The sequence below is a fragment of the Marmota monax genome, unplaced genomic scaffold (assembly GCF_021218885.2).
Source record: "Marmota monax isolate L192 unplaced genomic scaffold, Marmota_monax_Labrador192_F-V1.1 WCK01_AAM20220418_F8-fsc00020, whole genome shotgun sequence".
Classification (NCBI taxonomy): Eukaryota; Metazoa; Chordata; class Mammalia; order Rodentia; family Sciuridae; genus Marmota; species Marmota monax.
In genome coordinates, this window is record NW_026692912.1 from 7894582 (window position 1) to 7915774 (window position 21193).

The 21193-nt window shown below is 51.2% G+C and overlaps 1 long non-coding RNA gene across 1 annotated transcript; it reads right to left on the reverse strand.

Annotated features, from left to right (window-relative positions):
• Window positions 1–494: 494 nt before the first annotated feature.
• LOC124097449 (uncharacterized) lies at window positions 495–19952 on the reverse strand. The gene is made up of 5 exons (XR_009227416.1): window positions 19829–19952; window positions 13393–13569; window positions 8625–8724; window positions 1439–8342; window positions 495–1102 (listed from the first exon to the last, which is right to left on the reverse strand). It is a non-coding gene; the product is annotated as an uncharacterized LOC124097449 (long non-coding RNA).
• Between the last annotated feature and the right edge of the window lie 1241 nt (window positions 19953–21193).

Consider the following 21193-nt stretch of genomic DNA (forward strand, 5'->3'; position numbering starts at 1 on the left):
CTGCAATTTAGAATTTCTTTTTAAAAAAAATCTGAAGCAAATGCAACGGGATGTTAATATCTGTGAATTCTAGATGGTGAGCATGGGTTTCTGTTGTTTTCCAGATTTCTCTGCTTGAATTTTTTTCATAAATGAAAGGAAGGAAGGAAGGAAAGAAGGAAAGGAAGAAGGTTGAGAGGGAAAGAAGAGCAGAAGGAGGGAGGGGGACCGCACGTTACTCCAAGTCATATCTGGAGCTGGGTTCAAGACTTGGGACCAGGGCTGGGGTGGTGGCTCAGTGGTAGAGCACTCGCCTCACATGTGTGAGGCACTGGGTTTGATTCTCAGCACCACATAAAAATAAATGAATAAAATAAAGATCCATCAACAACTAAAACAATTTTTAAAAAAAGACTTTGGACTAGTAATTGGCTGTAACACTGTGATAACTGGGGTTTTGTGTGGAAATGCGGGGGAAAGTTTCTGTGCTGTATAGGTACTAGCAATGGACGCTCCTAAGGAAATTGAACCCAAAGCAGCAGCCAATGATATATATCTGTGGAGAATGTCACACAGAAAATGAAATAAAATCCACGGATCCAATCAGATGCAGAGAATGTGGATGCAGAATAATGTACAAGAAAAGAACCAAAAGATGGGTGGTTTTTGATGTCTGATGAAACATGGGAATTCAGAGGAGTGTCTTCCTTTGTACTTGGATTTGACCCTTTAATGTTTCTCATTATTGTATAGGTTTTGATTTAGCACACTTATGAATACAACTCTGTGCCTATGATTTCATTTTATTTCATGTTCCAAACCAAAGTGTGTTTAGGTATCAATAATTTGTATAAAGTTTTTTTTTTTGTTTAATTAAATGACCTTTAATTTAAAAAACAACTTGAACCAATTTTACGGCACGTGGAAGTTAAATGAATAACGGGCCGCTGTTCTTTGTGTACTGGGCTCTCACTGTCCACAGCTAAACCCACTCAACCTTCATCAAGTTGAGTGACCAAGAATTCTCTTCAATTCTCAGTCTGCCAACGGTGAGGATCTCAGGCCAGTGAGTTTCTCTGATTATAAATGTGGAGTGTCATTCTCCGCCGGACATTGGCTCAGACTGTGGAAAGAAAAGAAGTTCAGTGCCACCTCCAAATAACTGTCTTGACACATTTATTTCCCATTGACTGTGAAATGCAAAGAGATCCCACTTGGGGTGTGGTAGGATCAGGGGCCCCATTAAAGCTCTTCAAATTTACACCAAGTTAGAAAGGGCAGCCCGTGGTCCCTACACCAACCAAGAGGAGTTTCTCCTCATTTGGGAATGAGTGGATTTTCCACTGGACACAGTCCTGGAGTCAAGAGAAACCATGAAGGTGACAAATGGGAGACTGGACTGTTGCTCTCAGAGCCTACTGAGTACCATCACCTCTTTAAGTTGCCCCTCACTGCATACCTGTCAGGTAGAGGCGAGGTGCCTTTCATGGGGTAACATCTGCTAGTTTGGGTTCCTTGCTCCCCTTCTGTTGAGGAACACTCCTTTTCCTCTCCATGTGTTTCTGGTGGAGCCATTTATTACAGCACACAGTAAACCTCCATCACTGGTCACATGACCTAGGCATGGCCAATCATACTTCTCCATTGTCCTGACAACAGTGATTCATGGGTTCAAGAAGGGAGCAGGTGGCCCAAGCAGGGTCTAGCAGGAACTTCTCTGGAACTGACAATCAGATGCTGAGAGAAAGAAGTGCTTTCTTGGGATTTACTAAGCTGGGGCTGCTGTGGCCGTGTCCCAACTATAAAGAGAAGGCCTCTGCCATAGGAGGGAAAGAGACCGATAACGCAGAAAAAAGACAGATGCAGAGGAGAGTCCGGGGGCTCAGGGACAGTCTCGGTTCCAGATTCCGAGGCCCCGGTCCCTGCTGTTTCAGTGGCCTACCTTACCGTATGCGGAAACACCAGCACCAGTCAGTTCCTTTTTTCCCTACAAGTTGTGTTTCTGTTGCTTGCAACCAAAAAATTCAGACCATTACATCAGAACCTAAGACTCGCTGGACGCTCCCTAACCCTGTGCTAGCAGGGCCCTGTCAGTCTTGCCCACCACTGTTCCCTGGCACCAGCCATAGTCCCAGGCCCATAGTCATTTCTAAGGGAACTTCTGTTAATTGAATAAACAGCCCATGAGTATTGCATCGTAGAATCCTTACACAAACCCTGAGAGTGAGGCTTCACTGTCAGAAGCTCCAAATGGTGAGGCCAGAGCCCAAGTTCACCCAGCTCAAGAGTGGCAAAGGCCACTTTGGGATGTGACTCTTCCATTCCTATGGGTCTCCTGACCTCCACTCACACGGGGAACCAAAGCACAGATGTAATTCATTCGGCCCTTCTCAACCCCCAGCCCCTTGGCTGAGGAGATCCCGCGTGGGCCCACCACGAGCTGCACCTGTCCCACCACCTCCCTCGGCCTCGGCCTCTCCTCTCAGCAGTGCCCAGGGGCCAGATGGAGCTTTCCTGCCTGGTGGTTCCTTCCTCCCCCAATTCTGTGCCTCTGTTCCAAGTTTCTGGTGAGTTACTGAATCCTCAGTTTCAAATCTTTTCATATGCAAGTAGTTTATTCTCATTAAGAGAAATCCTATCTTCTGCTTGTTTAACTCTGTCAGTTAAATCCGTTAAGTTTATTTGTGTTTGCCCGGTGGTAATTTTTATTGGGAGAACATCTGAAACCCTCTGTGGGGAGGAAGTTGAAGAAGCCTGTGGTGTGCCCAACCCTGGTCCCGATTTTCCTGACGTCTCCACCACCCGGGCCGCCTCTTGCCATTCACAGGAGGCTGGCTGCGGGCGGCTCATCTTGGGATCTTTTGAGTTTTGAATTTGTGCAGGGACGGTCTTGACCTTTGAGATCTCACATGGAGCGCTTTTCTGTCGGAAGAGGTCCCAGGAAGGACAGCCCTAAAGAGTTCCTGAATGGTGTGGCAGCAGCAGATCAGATGAAGGGAAGAGACCCAGAACTGGTTTCCCTGTTGTGCTCACGCCCTGGGCTGAGGCTCTCTGCACCCACTGCAGTTAGACACACCTGCCTCATTCCCCGACTAGATGTGGAAAGCCTTGAGTACAGGTTTTGTCTAATTAATTCATTATACCCCCAGTTTATCTTATAGTCTTACTATGGTAAACTCTGAATGAATGAATGAGGGGATGAATGGATGGATGGATAAGTGGATGGATGGATGGATGGACGAGTGGATGGATGGTTCCTTGGACATCATCTTCTGTCCAAAGGGGCACAGTCAGCACATAACTGACAACCATATGTGAATGGTCCTCCCGGTGCAGGGAAGTGATTATCATCACATTCTCATCGTTCCCATTTTATAAGTCTCTTTGACACTTATTTCCTTATCTTCATTTTCTTTAGGGAAAAAATATTCACCTAGTTAATCAAATTTTCCTGCGTTTTTTTTTTTTATTCCAACACAAATTGCAATTTCCAAATGATGCAGAACAAAGATAAACACAATTACAAAACCAGGCAGCTCCAATAGATAAACCTCAAATTGTAGGTCAGAAAAGAAAACTTGAACTAAACTTTGCCTGTCGGTTCCCCTTGTTCCCACCCAGGTTTTTTAGGATCTCTTTTGACTTAAAAGAAGTTTGTGATAGATGGATAGATTCTGCTGTGCAGTAGGCTGTCAAGATAGGTAGAGAAGCCAGGCGCAGTGGCGCACGCCTGTAAAACCGGCGGCTCGGGAGGCTGAGGCAGGAGGATGGTGAGTTCAAAGCCAGCCTCAGCAAAAAGCGAGGTGCTAAGCAACTCAGTGAGACCCTGTCTCAAAATAAAATACAAAATAGGGCTGGGGATGTGGCTCAGTGATTGAGTGCCCCTGAGTTCAATCCCCAATACCCATCAACAGAAAGATAGGTAGTGAGCTCCTGGGTAGGGGAGATAGACAAATGGAGGTTGGGTCACTACCGGTGAGGAGAAGAGAACAGAAAATAACTGACTGGAGCATAGTGGAAAATGTGCACTAGGAACCCCAGAAATGACAAATTCAGTTACAAAATTGGTGGACATAAAGGAATGGTGAAAATTGCATCAGATAAAGGGTTACACATCCTGAGAGTGAATCTTGGCTCCAGTGGTAGGTAGCTATGTGACCTTGAAAAAGTTACATAACTTCTCTGATTAGATGAGATATAAATTATAAAGAACATATAGCACAGTGTCTGACACAAGAGTATGTTAAAGTAGACTAGCCTCCTTTATATGTTCTACGAGGACAAGAAGTAAAAGGTGGATTCCAAAATTAACCCCGAATCCCTCCCATCCCTGAAAGCATACTCATTTGGGGAGTGACATTATCTTCTCCCCACCCCACCAAGGGGTGGAGTCTTGCTTTGATTTGCTTTGTCTGATGAGACACTGGCAGAAATCACTACAGCACAGGTTTGAGAGTGTGCCTGGGGACCCTGACGTTGACCAGGGGAGAGAACCTGGTCTAACCTGCTGCATGGAGAGAAACAAGTTCTTCCTGCTCACTCTAGCCAATAGTTGAACGAGGCCCCAGGCCCCAGCAGCCTACCAGCTAGCTGACTGCCAAATTGCCTGGTTGACCCACAGACTCATGGGCAATGACAAAGTGAGGATTATATGAAGCCACTTTGTTACACGGCAAATGCCAACTATTACAAGTAGACTGGAAAATTTATCTCATTAGAAATAATAGGGGTCAATAAGTAAACAGATACTGCTTTCCAGCAACTCACTTGATGGATGACTTTTAACTTAATAATAGGGATCAACAAGCAAATGGAATTTGGCTTTGAGAAACTCACTTGATAGGTGACTTTGCCACAATGTGGATACACTTCCAGACACGAGGGCCGTTGTGTGCAGAAAAACATCAGATCATAGCTGAATTGTCAGTCAGGCTTTTAGCCAGTTTAACCCGCTGAAATGCGTGTCATGCCTAGAACAATGAACTTGAGGGCCTGAGCTGTTAATGCTAAAAGAAACGTAGGCAGTATTTGTTCAAGTGCTGTGTTCCTGGAAACCCGTCAGATCCTCCTGGGGAGGAGCCTGGCTGGGGACATCACTGTCACTCCCACTCTGGGAGAGACTACTGTGGTCCCCCAGACAAGCAGAGAAATATTCAAACATTATTTAGATCCCACTTTAATATTACCTAAAAATCACCATCCAGGGGCTTTGATGTCTTGGCTGGGTAGAAATAACACTTCACTCTTCAAAAAAGTTGTTTGATCCTTGAATTCTGTTTTTTTTCTTCTTCTTCTTCTCTTTAGATATTAACTCAGAGCATGTGAATCTCCCCTGGGATGGAGCCATGGAAGGGGGCAATTGATTGAGTGAATGAAGTGATTTAACTTCATTATCATTGCAGCCCTGAAAGGGGCCACTGTCCCTTTCCTGTTGGCATTGCATGATTCCCGCCCTGCCCACCTCTGTCCCTGCACAGCCCCCCACCAGTTCTCACACCAACCCTCGAGGATAACTGGATCCCACCCTCCAGCACCCCAGACACCAAAGTGATCTTTGTAAAGTACCAATCGCTTGTGATTTCCCTGCTCAGAAACCCTCAATGGCTCCCTCTTGCCTCGGCCACTGAGACCATCTCTTCCCCCTGTCATATTAGAGTCCTGGGGTTGTCATAAAAAGCACCACAAACTGAGGGTGGACAACAGGAACGGACAGTCTCAGATCCAGCAATCTGAAACCACGGTGTAGACAGGGCTGCTCCCTTCTGGGGACCAAGGGGGACTCTACCCTGTTCCTCTCTCCTAGCTTCGGGTAGCCTCAGGAAGCCTTGGCTTGAAGACCGCCCTCTCCCTGTCTTCACATCCTCCTTCCTCTGGGTGTTTCTCTCTGTCCAACCCCCTGTGCATTGAGAAGCAGTCATGTTGGATCAGAACCCACCCTGAAGGCCCCAGCCCTATTATCCTAAACACCTATTTTCAAAGAAGATCCTATTCATGGGACCTGGCAGGACAGGACTTCAACATCTTTGGGGAAGACACAGTTCAGCCATAGCAGCTGTAGCAGCTGGTTGTCAAGGCCCTTCCTAAGTGGATCCCCAACTCTGTGTCCCTGGCTGAGCCTAGTGCCTTCCAACTCTGGCTCTGGCACCATCGGGGGCCACTCATCATCATGCCTGAGCTCAAATCTCTATTCCACCACCTCTCAGGCTACATAGCTGCTCTGAGCCTCAGTTTCTTCATCTTTAAAATGGGATAATAATGACGCCTACTCAGGGGATTGTTTTGAAGGTTAAATGAATTTGTGTCAATAAAGTCCTCTGAAGAGTGCCTGGCTCCAAAGTATTTGGACAAAATTCATTACTATTGGGGCTGGGGATACAGCTCAGTTGGTACAGTGCTTGCCTTGCATGCACAAGGACCTGGGTTCAAACCCTGGCACCTCCCCCCCAAAATTCATTACTGTTGTTTTAGGTTTTTCGTCCTCCCTTGCTTCTCCTCATTCAATGAAGTTCACCCTTTCCCTGTCTCAAGAGGAGGTCGTGGCATTCTGAGGTCACTTTCCAAGTCCCCAGGATTAAAATCCAGACCTCAGGATGGGGTGTAGGTCAGTGGTGGAGCGCTGGCCAAGCCTGCACCAGGCCCTGGGGTCAATCCCCAGAACTGGGAAGAAAACAAAACCCCCAAAGCCCAGACCTCTTTCCCCAAGGCCAGTGCCGGCTCCTCTGCTTTGGGGACATGGATAGGGACAGGCCTCTCGTCCTCCTCTGGCTCCTTCTGCCATCCCAAGTCATTCCAAGGTTGATCCGTTCTCCTAAAAACCCGGCTTCCAGTTTGAGCTAAGCTGCCCGAAGTGTTAGCAGCCGAATCTGCTACTTGCTAATTTGTCACTCGGGGATACGGAGGGGACGGGAAGGCAAAGCGGGGAGCTCTGGTAATGGCTCGTCCCCAGTCTTCATCAGCATCCTAATTATTCCACACCTTTTTAATAGAGGAAGCATTAGCATTCCCAAACTGTGTAGGGGTCTGATTGAAATAATGTCTCCTGAATTATCTTTTCATAAACTGAAAAATAAATAAATAAGTGGGAAGCTCCCCAGACACAGCCTCCTTCCAGGCTTGTGCCTGGTGGGGGTCTCAGGGAGGTGGAGCGCAGGGAGTGGCCAGGGGTGGCCGTCTTTCACCCACTGAGGACAGGAGAGGTGGTCTGTCCCCTGGTTGCTCTTCCTCCCATCCTTCCACCTGGCATTGTCCTCAGGGCCTGCTCCTGGGACCCCTCCTCCTTCTGGAAGCCCTCCTGGACTCCACCCTTCCCTGGTGGCATGCGGACTACGCACCACCTCACCTGCCTCTGCTTTCTCTGAGGGTCCCCAGTGGTTGGATATGGCCGCCCTTGACATTTGCAGTGCAGATTGCTCAAGGGCAAAGCCCCTAGGAAACTCGTCTTGTCCCCTCTATGGCTGCCAGCACAAGCCCTGGCCCTCAGCTGGACAGAGAGGGAAGGACACTGAAGGCTGCCTGTGTCACAGTCCTTCCCACCGTCTCCCATTCCAGCTGCCTCTCCAGATGTGGCTCAGAGGCTTAGCCAGCAACTGGGAGAGGTGAGCCGAGTGGACCAGGGAATGAGCGGCTCACCACCTCCAGGGGCTTCCAGGCCGCAGGTAGGAAGTCCCCTTGGCTCTGTGACTCTACAGCCCCAGTCTCCGTTCCTGCCGTTCTTTGCAAGGGGAACAGCAGCGCCTCTCACTAGCTCCCCGGCCAGCCACGTGTTAGGAAGGGAGTCTGCAGCCAAAGCCCGCCACTGTTGCAGTCGGCACAAACAGAACATCTCACATTTCAGAGCTGTCACACTACTGAGAGTCATTCACATAAACAAGGAGGTCCTCGTGGGTTTGATGGCAACACAAACACCACTTGTGACTCAATTAAGGCAGCAGTAATTAAAAAGGGGGAACAGCATGCTGGCTCTCCAATCCCATCTTCCCATGGAGGCCTGGGCAGCTGACAAGTGGGACCTGGGGGCCGGATGGGGACGCTCCCCCAGGGCCTGTGCTCCACCCAGCCCTGGCCAGGGCTGGGGCGGGGGAGGGGAGACACGGGCACACAACCCTCGACCTCAGCTAGTGACCCGGCTCTGCGCCAGCACGTGGCATATGTTGATGAAAATCTTTGTAAATCATCGAAGTGCCCCTGGGGACATGCAATGCTGTCCCCTGAGATGAGTCACACGTCCTTGGTTCCCAAATGACGATGGCCGATTACTGTTACTTTTACTCTGTTCCAGGCACTGTTGTGAGTCTGTCGTAGACATGCAGCCGCAGCTACTGTTACTAATGAGGAGCAGGCACAGACTCGGGCCATCCTTCCAGCTAGGAAGAGGCATCGCCAGGATTAGATGAGGGGGTCTGGCCCCGAGCCCACCCCGCGGTCTGTACAGGTGGCCAGCTGCCTCTCGCTGTCTGAAGCTCTCTCCTGGGCCAGGGCCCTCCCGGTATTCGTGACACGCTGGCTCTGCTCCAGGCGTGTGCCGGCCACCCGACCCGGGGGATCTCCTCCTCTGAGTTCTATGATTATCCCCCGGTTCCAGATGGAGAAACCCAGGCTCATCCAGCGAGCGTCAGACTCTGCGATCAGATCAAATCCATATTTACCTGACTCCCAGGACTGTGCCCGGTGCCCCGAGTTCTGCCGTCTTCTGTGGGTGCTCTGGAACTGGCAGAACATCCACCAGATGTCGGCATCAACATCCTTCTGTGTGAAATGGATCGTGTGGAGGTCAAGGACGGAGGAATCTACGACAAAGAGACACTCGCCAAGCGGGCTGTGTCCCCAAGTCTGTGGGCTGCTGCTCCTGCTTAGGGGCGTGGAGGGAGGGCAAGGGCAGGCGCTGGGACAGCAAAGGAGCCACGTCGCACCCAGGACCACTCGGGCTAGGGACCTGCTCACCCCTGGGAGGAACAGAACCTGGTCATCCCCACCACAGGTGGGGAACAGGCTCAGCCAGCTTTGCCACTTGGCCGCCTGCCTCAGGCCTTCGCCACTCCGGTCCACGCGGCAGCAGGGAGAACTCGGCCCGGTGCCCAGAGAGGCCGACAGAGGCCTGGCTCCCCTGAGAGTCCCCTGCCCTTTGGCAACTCACGAAACCTCTCTGGGACTATTTATCTCTAAAATGGAGATTTAAATGCAAGTGCTCAGCTCACCAGGGCCTGGGTGGGAGGATTTTAGGAGAGGCTGCAGGTAGAACGCTCAGCCCTGTGCGTGGTCTAGGAAAGGCCTAGAGGTGAGCAGTAGCCATGATGGGGACTGTGGGGAAGAGGAGGAGGAGGAGGAGGAGGAGGAGGAGGAGGGGGGGGGGAGGAGGAGGGGGAGGGGGGAGGAGGAGGAGGAGGAGGGGAAGGGGGAGGAGGGGGAGGAGGAGGAGGGGGGAGAGAAGGGGGAGGGGGAGGAGGGGGGAGGAGGAGGGGGGAGAGAAGGGGGAGGGGGAGGAGGAGGAGGAGGAGGAGGAGGAGGAGAATGTGGACACCCACCCCCTGCTGCAGCCCCCCTTGGTCTCAGGCCTCTTCACTCTGCACTGAAGAGCCCATCTGCATAGCGGCCATCTCCAAGAGGTCCCGTCACCCCAGGCCCCAAGCAGGAGCCTTCTCCCCATGCCCCTTCCTTGATCCCAGTGGCCCCACTTGGGGGGGCTTCATAAACAGCTCCACTGAAGCCAAGGCATCATCTGGCCTGTAAATCAGCGGGCTTTCTGTGGCCATTTGCAGCATCAAAGGCGCAGACACCTCCAGATAATGCATCACGCTCGAGAGGCGGAGGTAGGGGGAGCTGTCATCTGCAGTCAGTGAGCAGGAAATCTATGTCCCCTCCTGGGCCTGGGTGCCAGTGTCACCGAGGGCTGCCCCCTTGGCCTCCTGCATGAGCCAACATGGGGCAAGTGGTCATAGCTGCGGTGGTGTGCATGTGTGTGTGTGTGTGTGTGTGTGGATTTGTTGCATTCTGTGTGTTTGTGTTTGTGTTTTCTCTTTTCTCTTTTTCCAAGAGGCCATCAGCATTCCGGCAGCGTCCTGAGAAATTCATCAAATTATTTAACCTTTGCGGGAATAAATAATACATGTGTTTTCTCAGGATTTGTTCTGATTAAGCCGTTCTGGAGTGGTGCCAGGCCTGAGCCCGCCCCGGGAGAGGCAGGAAGGAGGCGGGGGGCACAGGATAGGAAATCAGGAGGCCAGCAGAGGCCGGGGCAGGAGGGGGCCGAGGAGGCCGGAGGGCCCGGGAGGTGGACGTGGACCCCTGCAAGCTCCTCCAGGCTGGCGGCAGCAGAGGAAGGGGGTGGACTCCAGCAGCTCTGGCTGTGCACCTGCAGGCTCTCTGAGTCATCAGGCCCTGAGGACGGAGGTACAGAGGACAGAGAGCTGGGCGAGGGGTGAGTGGCAGTCCCATCTGGTGTCCGGGAGGCCAAAGGCCAGGCAAGGCCTGGGTGTGACTCCCTGCCCCCCTTCTCTGCCTGCTGTGGAATTGCCCCTCCCAGCATCCACACCCATGTGCCATTACCCAGGGGACACTGGCAGAGCCCAGTGTCTGCCCACAGTGACTGCTCAATAGAAACTCGGTTGAAACCCCTTAAACTGCTGACCGGTGACCAGTGTAAACCTACCAAAGGACCATTTCATATGGCTCCACCTACACGTGGCCTCACCTGTGATGGTCACACGCTCTAGCACTGAGGGCCCACTTTGTGCTCCAGTCCGGGTGTTCTCTACAGATAACCTTAAACTTCAGCCCCGTGAGGTCTGCTTCTTATTATCATTCACATTTTACAAAGGGAACAACTGAGGCTCAGAGCAGTCCAGGCACCTGCTTGAGGTCACCCAGCTGACAGAGGGCTGAGCTGGGCCATGATCCCAGTGTAGCCCCAGAGTTTTCTAACACCACGGCATTTCTAGGGCTTGGCCTTCCCTTCATAGGAGCCTGCCACTAAGCATGGGGACAAGAGAGGCAGGAGAAGGCCCAGGTGGAGGGCAGGTGGGAAATGAAGGTCATAAATAGCAAACTCAGAGCCCATCCAGTGCTGTGGAATTTCTAAGAGCTCAATCTCAGCAAGTTGCCCTTGATAAGCTACAGAGACAGTGAAGAGGGGAACACAGAGTATTTAGAACTTTCATACACACGGCAGTGTCAGAGGTTCCCAGGAAGGCTCTCGAGCGACCTGGAAGCCAGCCATAGCTATTGCATCTCTAGGAATAGCCTCTGAGCAAAGAGCCTCGACCTCAGTTGTCCTCACCCACCTGGGCTGCAGATGCTGGAGGGGCCTGTGTTGGAGCTCAGCCCACAGGACCTTGGAGGGGCTGATCCCACCTGGGGGGTGGTGAGGGAAGCCGCCTCACTTTCCCCCCTGGTCCTCAGTTTCCTCTGGTGCTGAGAGGGCGGGTCGCCTCTCTCCACGCCACCCTGGGCTCTGCCATTCTGTAATCTCCATGCACCTGCACAGCGAGGGCGACCAGGAAGGGGCTCTGGAGCCAGTCTGCTTGGATTCAAACCCAGCTCCACCATGGAGAAGCCATGTGACCTTGGGCAGGTGACCTGACCCCCCAGAGCTCATTGTCTGCCACCATGGATAAGTCCTACCTGTAGACTGGCAGGCTTGGCAAAAAGACTTCTGTGTGTTCCTGGCTAGGAGTGGGGGCTCTGGAAGTAGCAGCATGTGTCTTGATCATGACCAAGACCTAGGCAGGGAGGGAGGGAACCATCCCTCCATCCTCCATGAGCACCAGAAATGTCCCAAGGGAGGAGGTGACAGGGGCCCAGCTCCAACCCCAACCCGCCTGGGATTCAAATCTCCAAGGTCCTCAGCCTTTCCAGCCCTTGCTTAGGAGCTGAAATCTGGGATTGGAAGGATTCACAGTTGCCCACCGATAACCCCAGATAATCCCTCTTGTATCCACATATCATTTTCCTCTTAAAGAAATAAAATCTCTAATTAGAGTTTTCTCTGAACGCACTCTCTTTGAAAAAAATTAAAAATGTATAAACCCTCCTGTATCATGTATGTATATTTCATTGCTGCATAATTGGGATCTTTGTCAGTAACCAGGGTAGCCGGCGACAGCCTTTTAATCGGCTCCGGATGCTAATGGAGAAAGAGACGTTTTCCTCCTCTTTGCTCAACGGTTCAGCCAGAGACTAGAGTCCTCCCTAATAAGTATTTATGTCAAAACCCTTTTTTGGGGAGTGGGGGGGGAGGAGCAGCTGTAGCCCAGTTGAAAGACGGGGCTCTGATTACAGTGCACCGGCAAGGGGGGGTCACTTTCAGAGAGAAACAGTGCTAATCAAGTTAATCACAAAACCCGCGCTATAATTGCTTCAGCTCTCAGACAAAATTTTACTTTTATCTAAATTACTAAAGTGAGGAGAGTGCAATCCACTCTAATTTAGCTTTTGAGCTGAGGAGAAAGCATGTGTGGAAGGCTGGAGAGGTTTTTAAACATCAGGAGAACTCGTGCAATGGAATCCAACACTCCTCCCTGCCTCCCACCCGCCTCCCCTCCCTCCTGCCTCCTGCACATCCTTCCTCCTTCCAGAAGGCCTGGCCCAGGGCTGAGGGTTTGGACTCCTGGACCTACCCTTTAAGGCTGTTAGCAAGCTACTCAGCTTCTCCATGTCCTCAGTTTCTGCATCTGTGAAATGGGATTGATTGCCAGTAGGGTACCTGTCTCAGGACTGGGGGGCAGAGTTAATGCATTGGCAGGAACGAGGTATTGGTTGTGTGTGAGCCATGTGCACTCTCTCTCTCTGTCTCTCTGTCTCTCTCTCACACACACACACACACACACTCTCAAGAAGCGTCCCTTGCTGTTGTGATCTCTCCATTTTCCTTCCTCCCTTCCTGTGCCTCTGTCTTCCTCGCCTTCTCCTCCTCCTTCTCCTTCTTCCACTTCTTCTCTTTCACCTCTTCTTTCTGAGTTTCCCTCCTGTTTCTAGCACCTTCTTTGCACGAGGCACGACCTGTCCTCAGGGACTCACAATCTGGTCTTGATGACTTTGAATTCAAGAGGAGAGTGAATGGGCCTCAAGGAACTCAGAGAAGAGCTGAGGGGATGGACCTGAGGGCACCCTTTCTTCCACTGGGAAATCAAGAAGGCTGTGTGGAAGGAGGAGCCTGGTAGCTGGGTGTCGGAGGACACTGCTGCTGTGGACGTGGGGAGGCAAGGCCTGGGGCCGGCAGCCTGAGTGAGGGCGGAGAGGGGAGCACGGGCAGCAGGCGGTGCACAGATGCCGGAAGATGCTGGACCAGCTGAGCACAGCTCTGCGGGTGGGCCCACCTCTCACCCCTCACCCCTCACCCCTCACCCCCACCCTGTGCAGCCCTCCAGCCTCGTCCAGTTGGCTCTCAGCATCGGCTGAACGGGAACCTTCGTTCCTCACCTTGCAGGGCATCCCAGGTGGGATCCCACGATGGCCACACACTGGGCCACTCACTTAGTCCCATGTCACTGGCTGCCTTTCCCCGCCTGCCTTCCATCAGTCTCGCTTTCTCCCACAGCAGCCTCCGGGGGTCTTCCAAATTCACGCTTCGTCCAACGAGGAGCTGATGTCATCCAACTTGCCCGGAAACACAGATTAGAGAAAACACACACAGTCAATTTAACTGGCAATTAAACAGACTCCCCTATGTAATTAGCGTCAAGACAACTCACAATTACTATGGGGCGCACATTCGCAGCCGACGCTCCACATTTATATAGAGCAACAATTACTGGGCGCTAATATCTTAACAGGAAGCGGAGGAAATTTGTGAAACATTTTAAGGAGGCAGCCCATCCTGTCCTTTTGCACTGTAAATAACTCTCTTGTAAATGGAACTGTAAAATTAAAGAGGCAATGCTTGAAATGAGGCGGAGAAGAAAAATATTTACTCTATTGAAAGTAACTGATTGCTGTTTTGAGATGACCAATTTCAGGAAACTAACTGCTTGTCCCATGTTAGTAAAAGCCAACTCCACTGGCTGAGGGCTTCCCTTGGGCCAGGCCCATCACCTGCTGTATTGCATCCAGGTCTCACAGTGACTCTGTACAGAGATGGGGAACTGGGCTTCCGTAGGTGAAGCCACTTGCCCAAGGTCACAGCTGACAGCAGCAGGACAGAATCTGGGTCTAAATGCAAAACTTTGGTGCAAAACCCCCCACATTCACTGCTGTCTGTGCCACAGACAGTCACATCCAGACTCAAACACTAAGCAGCCTATCAGAAGGCGGAGGCCCCGGAGGGAGGGACCAGCCCAAGGCCATGCAGCAGGTCCAGGGAACAGCACGTCTCCCACCATTGCCCCTTCCCACTGTACTGTCTGATAGAAATGGAAATGATGCCACCAAAGAAGGACCCCTTTGGTGACTGCACCTCTCCTAGAACTGCCTTGTAGGTCTACGGTTCTTGCTCCTGGGGAGAGAAAGAGGCCTGAGTTGGCTTTAGGGTCAATGCAATATAATCCACCACCACTCCCCCTTCCCAAAAAAAGGAGCTCTGAAACTATTGAGTTCTATGCTGGACACGGAGTACTATTCTTTCTCTTCCCTTATCCTAAACCTTTGTAAGCATCCCTGAAAGGGATAGCAGCAATCCTGAAGCCCTGTAATTAGGAATACTTAGCCAGATGCAATATATACATTTAGCTCATCAAGGGACTTTAGCAGTAAAAGCTACAGTATCAGTATCAGTTAGCTATTGTTGTGTAACAAATCTTTTCAAACCCCAGGGACTTAAATGCAATGCCTGTGAACACTTTGCCATGTACTGGGACTGGGCTGGTCTAGGCCAAACTGGGCTCGGTGCCTCTACGTACTTCAGGTCTTTGAGTCAGTAGCAGCTCCATTCCACAGGTCTCCCAGATTTGTCAAACCAACAGATCTTTTCCTGGGGTGGCAGAGGCTCAAGAGAGCGAGCAGAAATATGCCGCTCGAGTCTCTGGCCAAAACAAGTTACACGGGACTGAGGCTTGGGAGGTTTGAGTGTATTCCCCCATAGTTCATATGCTGGAAGTTTGGTCCCCAACATGCTGTTGTTGAGGTGGTGGAACCTTTAAAAGCTGGAGCCTATCAGTGGACAAATTAGGTCAATGGGACATGACACTTGGAAGAGATTAATGAGGTCTTCGTGGAACTCCCACGAGTCTGGCCTGTTCTGTCTGTGGCTGTTTCCATTTCTGCTGCAGTCTGGCTGGGCACAATCAGGAGCCACTTGTCAAAAGAAACTAACTTTATTTTTAGAACCACACACGCCAAACAAAACAGCCTCTCAGGAAAAACCCTCAGAGCCCAACTGCCACCACCGGCTTTCCACAAGCCTCTCTCTCTCACACAAGCTTCTCTCCACCTCCCACAATCCTCCTGCTCTTGAGGCCGATTGGCTGGGTCACGTGGGCGGAGCCAAAAAAGTCCCCCAATGAGCAGCTCCGTGGTCTGAAAGGGCAGGGAAACAGTCCAATGAGCATCACCACAGAGGAGCCAATCAGCTAGATGTTGCTGGGGCCGAGGAGCCAATCAGCTAGATGTTGCTGGGGCCGCTGTGAGCCAATCATCAGCCGGCAGCTGGAAGTTTGCTGGCAGCTGGAAGTTTGCTGGGGCCCCTTCGGCTGTGGCTCTCAACACCTTTCTGCTTCTCCACCATATTGTGATGCAGCCAAAGGAGCCCTCACCAGAGGCTGAGCAGATGAGGCTGCTGATGTTGGGCTATCGCATCTATTATGGTTTGGATTGAAGTGTCCCCCAAATGTGTGTGTTGGAGGGTTGGTCCAGGATGTAGGTGGGGGTTTGGGGAAGTGATTGGGTCATGAGGGCTCCGAGTGGGGGATCAATCTTTTGATAGGTGAATGGGCTGCTGGGCAGTGGTGGAAACCGAAGGCAGAGGGGCATGTGCGTTCCTCCATGCCCTTCTGCCATGATGTTTTTGCCTTGGAGCTGGCCAGCCATGGGCTGAAGCTCTGAAACCATGAGCCAAAATAAATCTTTCCTCTTTAAGTTTTTTCTTCAGGTATCTGTCACAAAAAATACAGACCAACATAGCATTCAAATCTGAACTAAATAAAACTCTTTTCTTTATACATATTTAGCTCAAGTATTTTGTTACAGCAATGGAGAACAGACGCACAGCCAAGTTACATGCAAGGGTGCTCATGCAGGGACCAGGGAAGAATTGTGAGGAGGGGAACATTCTATTCACCGCAGTGTAATAAAACATCAAATAGGTCTTTAAAAAAAAACTCAGTATTTGGTGGGAAAGGAGCTAGCTGCTAGAGAGAGATGATTTCAAGCTTGATTTATGACTTTAAAATAGGAATAGTCACAACTAGCTCACAAAGCTGTCATGAGGCTTACATAAGATACTGCACATGACTTACCTGCACCACCCAAGACACACACTCAATAATCCTCGCCATCCTGGGGGCACCAACACATCTTGGTTTATCCAGGACTGTCTAATGTGGGAACAGCCACAGTCCCCGGCAAACCAGGATGTCAGTCACCCTAACCATCCCCATTACCAAAATAATACAAGGTCATCTTCGCCTGCCAGGTACATTGGCAGGAAAGAGGGTAAACCTTCTCCTCTACTCCTACAACCACCCTTCTCTGAATGGCACTACCATGTTGGTGCTGCTGCCCCTGGGACTCAGGCGGTGCTGGAGAATACGGGGAGTAAATGATGAACTCTTTAGTGGACTCTTGCCTTGTGGGGCAACAATCTAAGACGAAAAACATGAACTCCCACTCTTTGTTACATGTATAGTAACAACTGTGACACAGGAAGAAAGTGACTGGCAAATCCAGCTTCCCTGAGGATGGTAAGGTAGGGGTTTTAAAAATTACCAGCCATGTTCCCTGAGAGCCATTCTACTCTCATAGCCAACAAGCCTAAGAGCCTGGTTCCAGAAATTCAAAGACAATTATGTCTGACAAGAGTTTTCCTCACCCAGGGAACTTGTCTTAGTTTCTCCCACCAGGGGTCTTGTTCCAAAGACACTGGTTTACAAATTGGAAAACCTTCAAGCCACCCGAGGGTTGGTGGAGGTGGTGCCGGTGTTCTGCTCCCTGAAATCCTGGGAATGAGGGGAATCTGTGTGCAGTGGGGTGGGGGTGGCTCTCTGGGATGTCAGATGTCTGTCGTTCACTTGGAAACAAACTCTGAATCAAAGTGATCAGCCCCGATCCTTCCTCTCCATCTTCTGGCAGCTGGGCCTTTGCATTTCACATTTCCCTTGTCCTAAAGAAATCACAGGTGAAGCAGCATCTTCCTGGGCACCCAGGAGTGCACGGGTGTTCCCCGAGGAAGCTGACAACGTTCTCAGCCCCGCGTCTCCTGGAAGAGCCAAGTCCACAAAGGGTGTCCAGGGCTCTGGTTGGACTGTGATCTTTGAGAGCAGCTGCAGGGGAGCAGGGGAGCCCAGCGCCCCCACCTTCACCTGCGGAAGGAAACCTGGGGCTCCTTTGCCAGGGCCCACGCACCTTCTGCCTGATAAGTCACCCCGTCAAGGCTCACCTCCTGGCCTTTCTGGCCAGACTCCAGTAAGTTCACCGTCATTTCACCGAGGGCTCTGGGGCCAAGCCCACTCTTGGCTTCAGAGATAAAGGCTCCTTGAAATGTGTGATGTGGGCAGGGGTTCCAGGAAGGCTTCTCTGAGGAGGCCTTTGGGGGCTGAGCCCAGCCCCTCACCCAGGACAGGAGAGCCAGGATCTCAACCCCAGGCCTACTTTTCATGCCTGGGGGGCTTTAAGGAAGTCATCTAAGTTTCATCCACAAAATGGGGACAGTGATGGTACCCAGCTTGTGAGGTCTGTGAGAATCCATAAGATGATAGGTGTTAGTTGCTCAGCACATGCAGCCATGTATTTAACAAGCACACATGGGGTGCGGCCACCATGCTGGGCAAGGAGACTTGGACACAGAGGTCGACACAGCCACCGCCCATGACTAAAGAGTCCCTGGTACATAGGGTGGCCCAACCAATGCCAGTTGTCGTCATTAACCCAAGGGCTCAGGACAGGGCTCAGTCCCCTCTGCCCTCAACCAGAAGGCATCAAATGGACCTGCCGTCCGTCTTCAGCAAGATTGAGGGGACTAGGCCATCTGAAAGGTCAGCCGGGCTCTCAGTGAGAATCAAACGCACACTGTGAAGAAGTCCTGGGGCAGGAGGGTCCCACTGTCTACCTCCTCTCTGCCCTAACCAGGCCACCACCTCCCTTGCCCCAAAGGTGGTGCCACTGGTCATGAGTGCTTGCAGGTGCTGCCCTGGTCTGATGAGACTACCACACCCTGAGAAGTCCCCATGAGACACTCGATATCAGTGACTCTCAAACTTCAGCAAGCGTCAGACCCACCAGGAGGGTCTGTAGACCACTCCCAGAGTTTCCAATTTGGTAGATCTGGGGTGGGGACCTGGAATGTGCATTTCCAACAAGGCCACATTGATGCTGCAGGTTCAGCAACCTCTGGTTTAGAACGTCATCCCCATTTCACAGGTGAGGAGACTGAGGCTCTGAGAGGGGAGGAGACTCACCTGTTCCCACTGTCAGGCAGGAACAGGGCTGCAGCCTGATCCACTGGCCTGGCTTGCTTGAGACTAGGGATTCTGGGGACTTTCAGTGCTAAAATCAGGACAGCCCCTGGAAAACCAGGAGAGCCGGTCACCCGAGTTGCAATCCAGGCCCGAGCAACTCCTCTACCGTGTCTAGAGAGCACCTTATAATTCCCAACGGGCTTTACATCCATTGATACTGCCAGGATCAACAGTTCTCTGCATCCAAGATCTCTCTGAGTTCTCATAACCCTACAAAGTGGGAGCTATTATTCTACATTGTAGTGGTAAACTGAGGCACAGAGGGGTGATCTATCCAGGTCACATGGTTACTGAGTGGCAGAGGTGAGACTGAATGCCAGGCTCTGAATCCCCTGCACCCGGGGCCTCCTTCTGGCAGGAGGGGAGCTGAGAGCCTGGTGTGGAGTGAGCATGCCTGTCCCCAGCCCTGCTTCCGGAACCACAGTGCCTGGGTTCACTCCCATGCTTGCTGGAGGGACGATCTTGGGTAAGCCACTTAACTACAGGCTTCAGTTTCTCCTGCTTTAAGATGGCATAACAGCTGCCCGCTGGATTGCTGTGCAGAGTTGAGTGGGTTAAAGGCAGAAGAATTCTGCAAACAGCACTTAGCGTGGAAGACGCGACAAGTGTCTGCTGCTACCATCGCCTGCAGAGGAGGGACACGGTCCTGTCCTCCAGGGAAGAGGTCTACCTTCCTGGACTCAGCAACCCCAGGAACTTTGAATGCAAATCAGGGAGCATCCATAATATTTTTCTATTGCTAGCACTGATTCCTGTGTTGAGTCTCCACTGAGCCGGTTCTCCACTACCTTCTTCCACTGGGGCTATTTCTAAATTCCAAGGCCCCTTATATATTGCTAAGAGGCCACCTGATCTTCTGCCCCCACTGGGAAAGCCATCAGTTTACCCCATTCTAGTCATCTTTCCAGGGACCAATGAATCATCTCCACTTGCCTTCCATAGGGATCCCTTGGGGACACTCTTTTGTGCCACCCTTGGCAAACCTTGCTGATCAAGGGCCTTCTTGAGAATATGGAGGCCTTATCTGCTCCCTGGGAACCCAGCAGCCTCCCCAGGGATCCACCTGGGATAGGAAGCCCAGGACCCTCTGAGTCACATCCCACAGATTTGGTTGGCGGGGACAGGGAGGAGTTATCCCCTGCTACCTCTTGTAGGTCTCAGTCCTGGCTGCCACCATTATGTGGCGTTCAATATTTGCAGGTTGGGCCCAGGAAACCCAGCCTGCTCAGGAATAAAGAGACAGGTCCCACCTTCAATGGCTTCTAGAGACCAGGTGAACCAGAGTATCCACAAAGCTGCACCATGGTCCCACTCGCCAAGCTGGACGGGACATCTGCTCAGAGCTCTGTCTTCACTCCCTGGGGGAGTCTGGGCAGGTCACTTTCTGTCATGGTTAATTTTTTATGTCAACTTGGCTAATACTCAAGTATTTGGTCAAACATTATTCTAGATGCTTCTGTGAGTTTTTTTTTTTTTTTAGATGAAACAAAGGTTTAAATCAGTAGATTGACTAGAGCACATTATCTTCCCTAATGTGGGTGGGCTGCATCCAATCAGTAGACGGTTTGAGTGGGGTGGGGGAACTTCCTCTGAAGAAGAGGGGATTCTGATAACTGCCTTCAGACTGCGCTGACCCCTCTTCCCTGGGCCTCCCATGTCCTGACCAGCCTGCAGCTTTGGACTTGCCAGCCTCCACTGCCACCTGAGCCAGTTCTTAAGAATCTCTCCCTCTTACTAGTGTGCCTTCCTCTCCACATTTCCTTGTACCTCGTGGAAAGATAGGGATCCGTACAGGAGAACCCTCCCTGGGCTTCTTCCAAAGCCTGTGGGTATAGGTGAAATCTGGCCAGAATTTGAAAGCCCAAGTCAATCAGGGCCACACTTGGGTTTCAGAAACTCTGGGAACTTTCTGGAATTATGTGTCATGTGCTCGTTCACTTATTTAACAATTCATTTCTGCTTATCTCCTCGGGACCAGGCATTGTGCCAGTGTCTGGGTACCAAGAAGAATTATTTAGAATTGATGGTAAAAGGTCTAGGCAATTAGCAGGCGACAAGGAAGTGGATATCATGTGCTACACACTCACTGTCTTAGTCTGTTTTCTGTTGCTGCCGCAGAATACCTGCTGCTGGATAATGTATAAAGAAAAAAAAAGGGTTTATTTGACTCACAATTCTGATGGCGACTGCAGGGTTCAAATAGCATAGTGGCAGCATCCTGGTGAGGGTCCCCTGGCTGTGTCACAATTTGGAAGAGAAATGGAAAGGGAAGTAGTCTCATTTAGAAGGGTGCAAGAGTGTGGGGGAGACCTTCTTTTTAACAACCCACTCTTGCAAAAACTCATTCCGTGAGAACAGCATTCGTCCCTTCTAAGGGGGCACCCTGAGACTGATCAGTCTCCACCTCTCAGGTTCTGCTTCTTAAAGGTTCCACCACCCAACACCACCACACTGGGACCCAAGCTTCCAGTACATGGACCTTTGTAGATGGTTCACCCAAGCCAAAGCACAAGAGTCAGGTAGGAAAGGCAGGAACCCACAGGAGGGTCCTCATGTCCAGGGAGGGGCCTTATATAGCCCTCCTGAATTAGACAGTTCAGGAGTGAGAGGAAGGT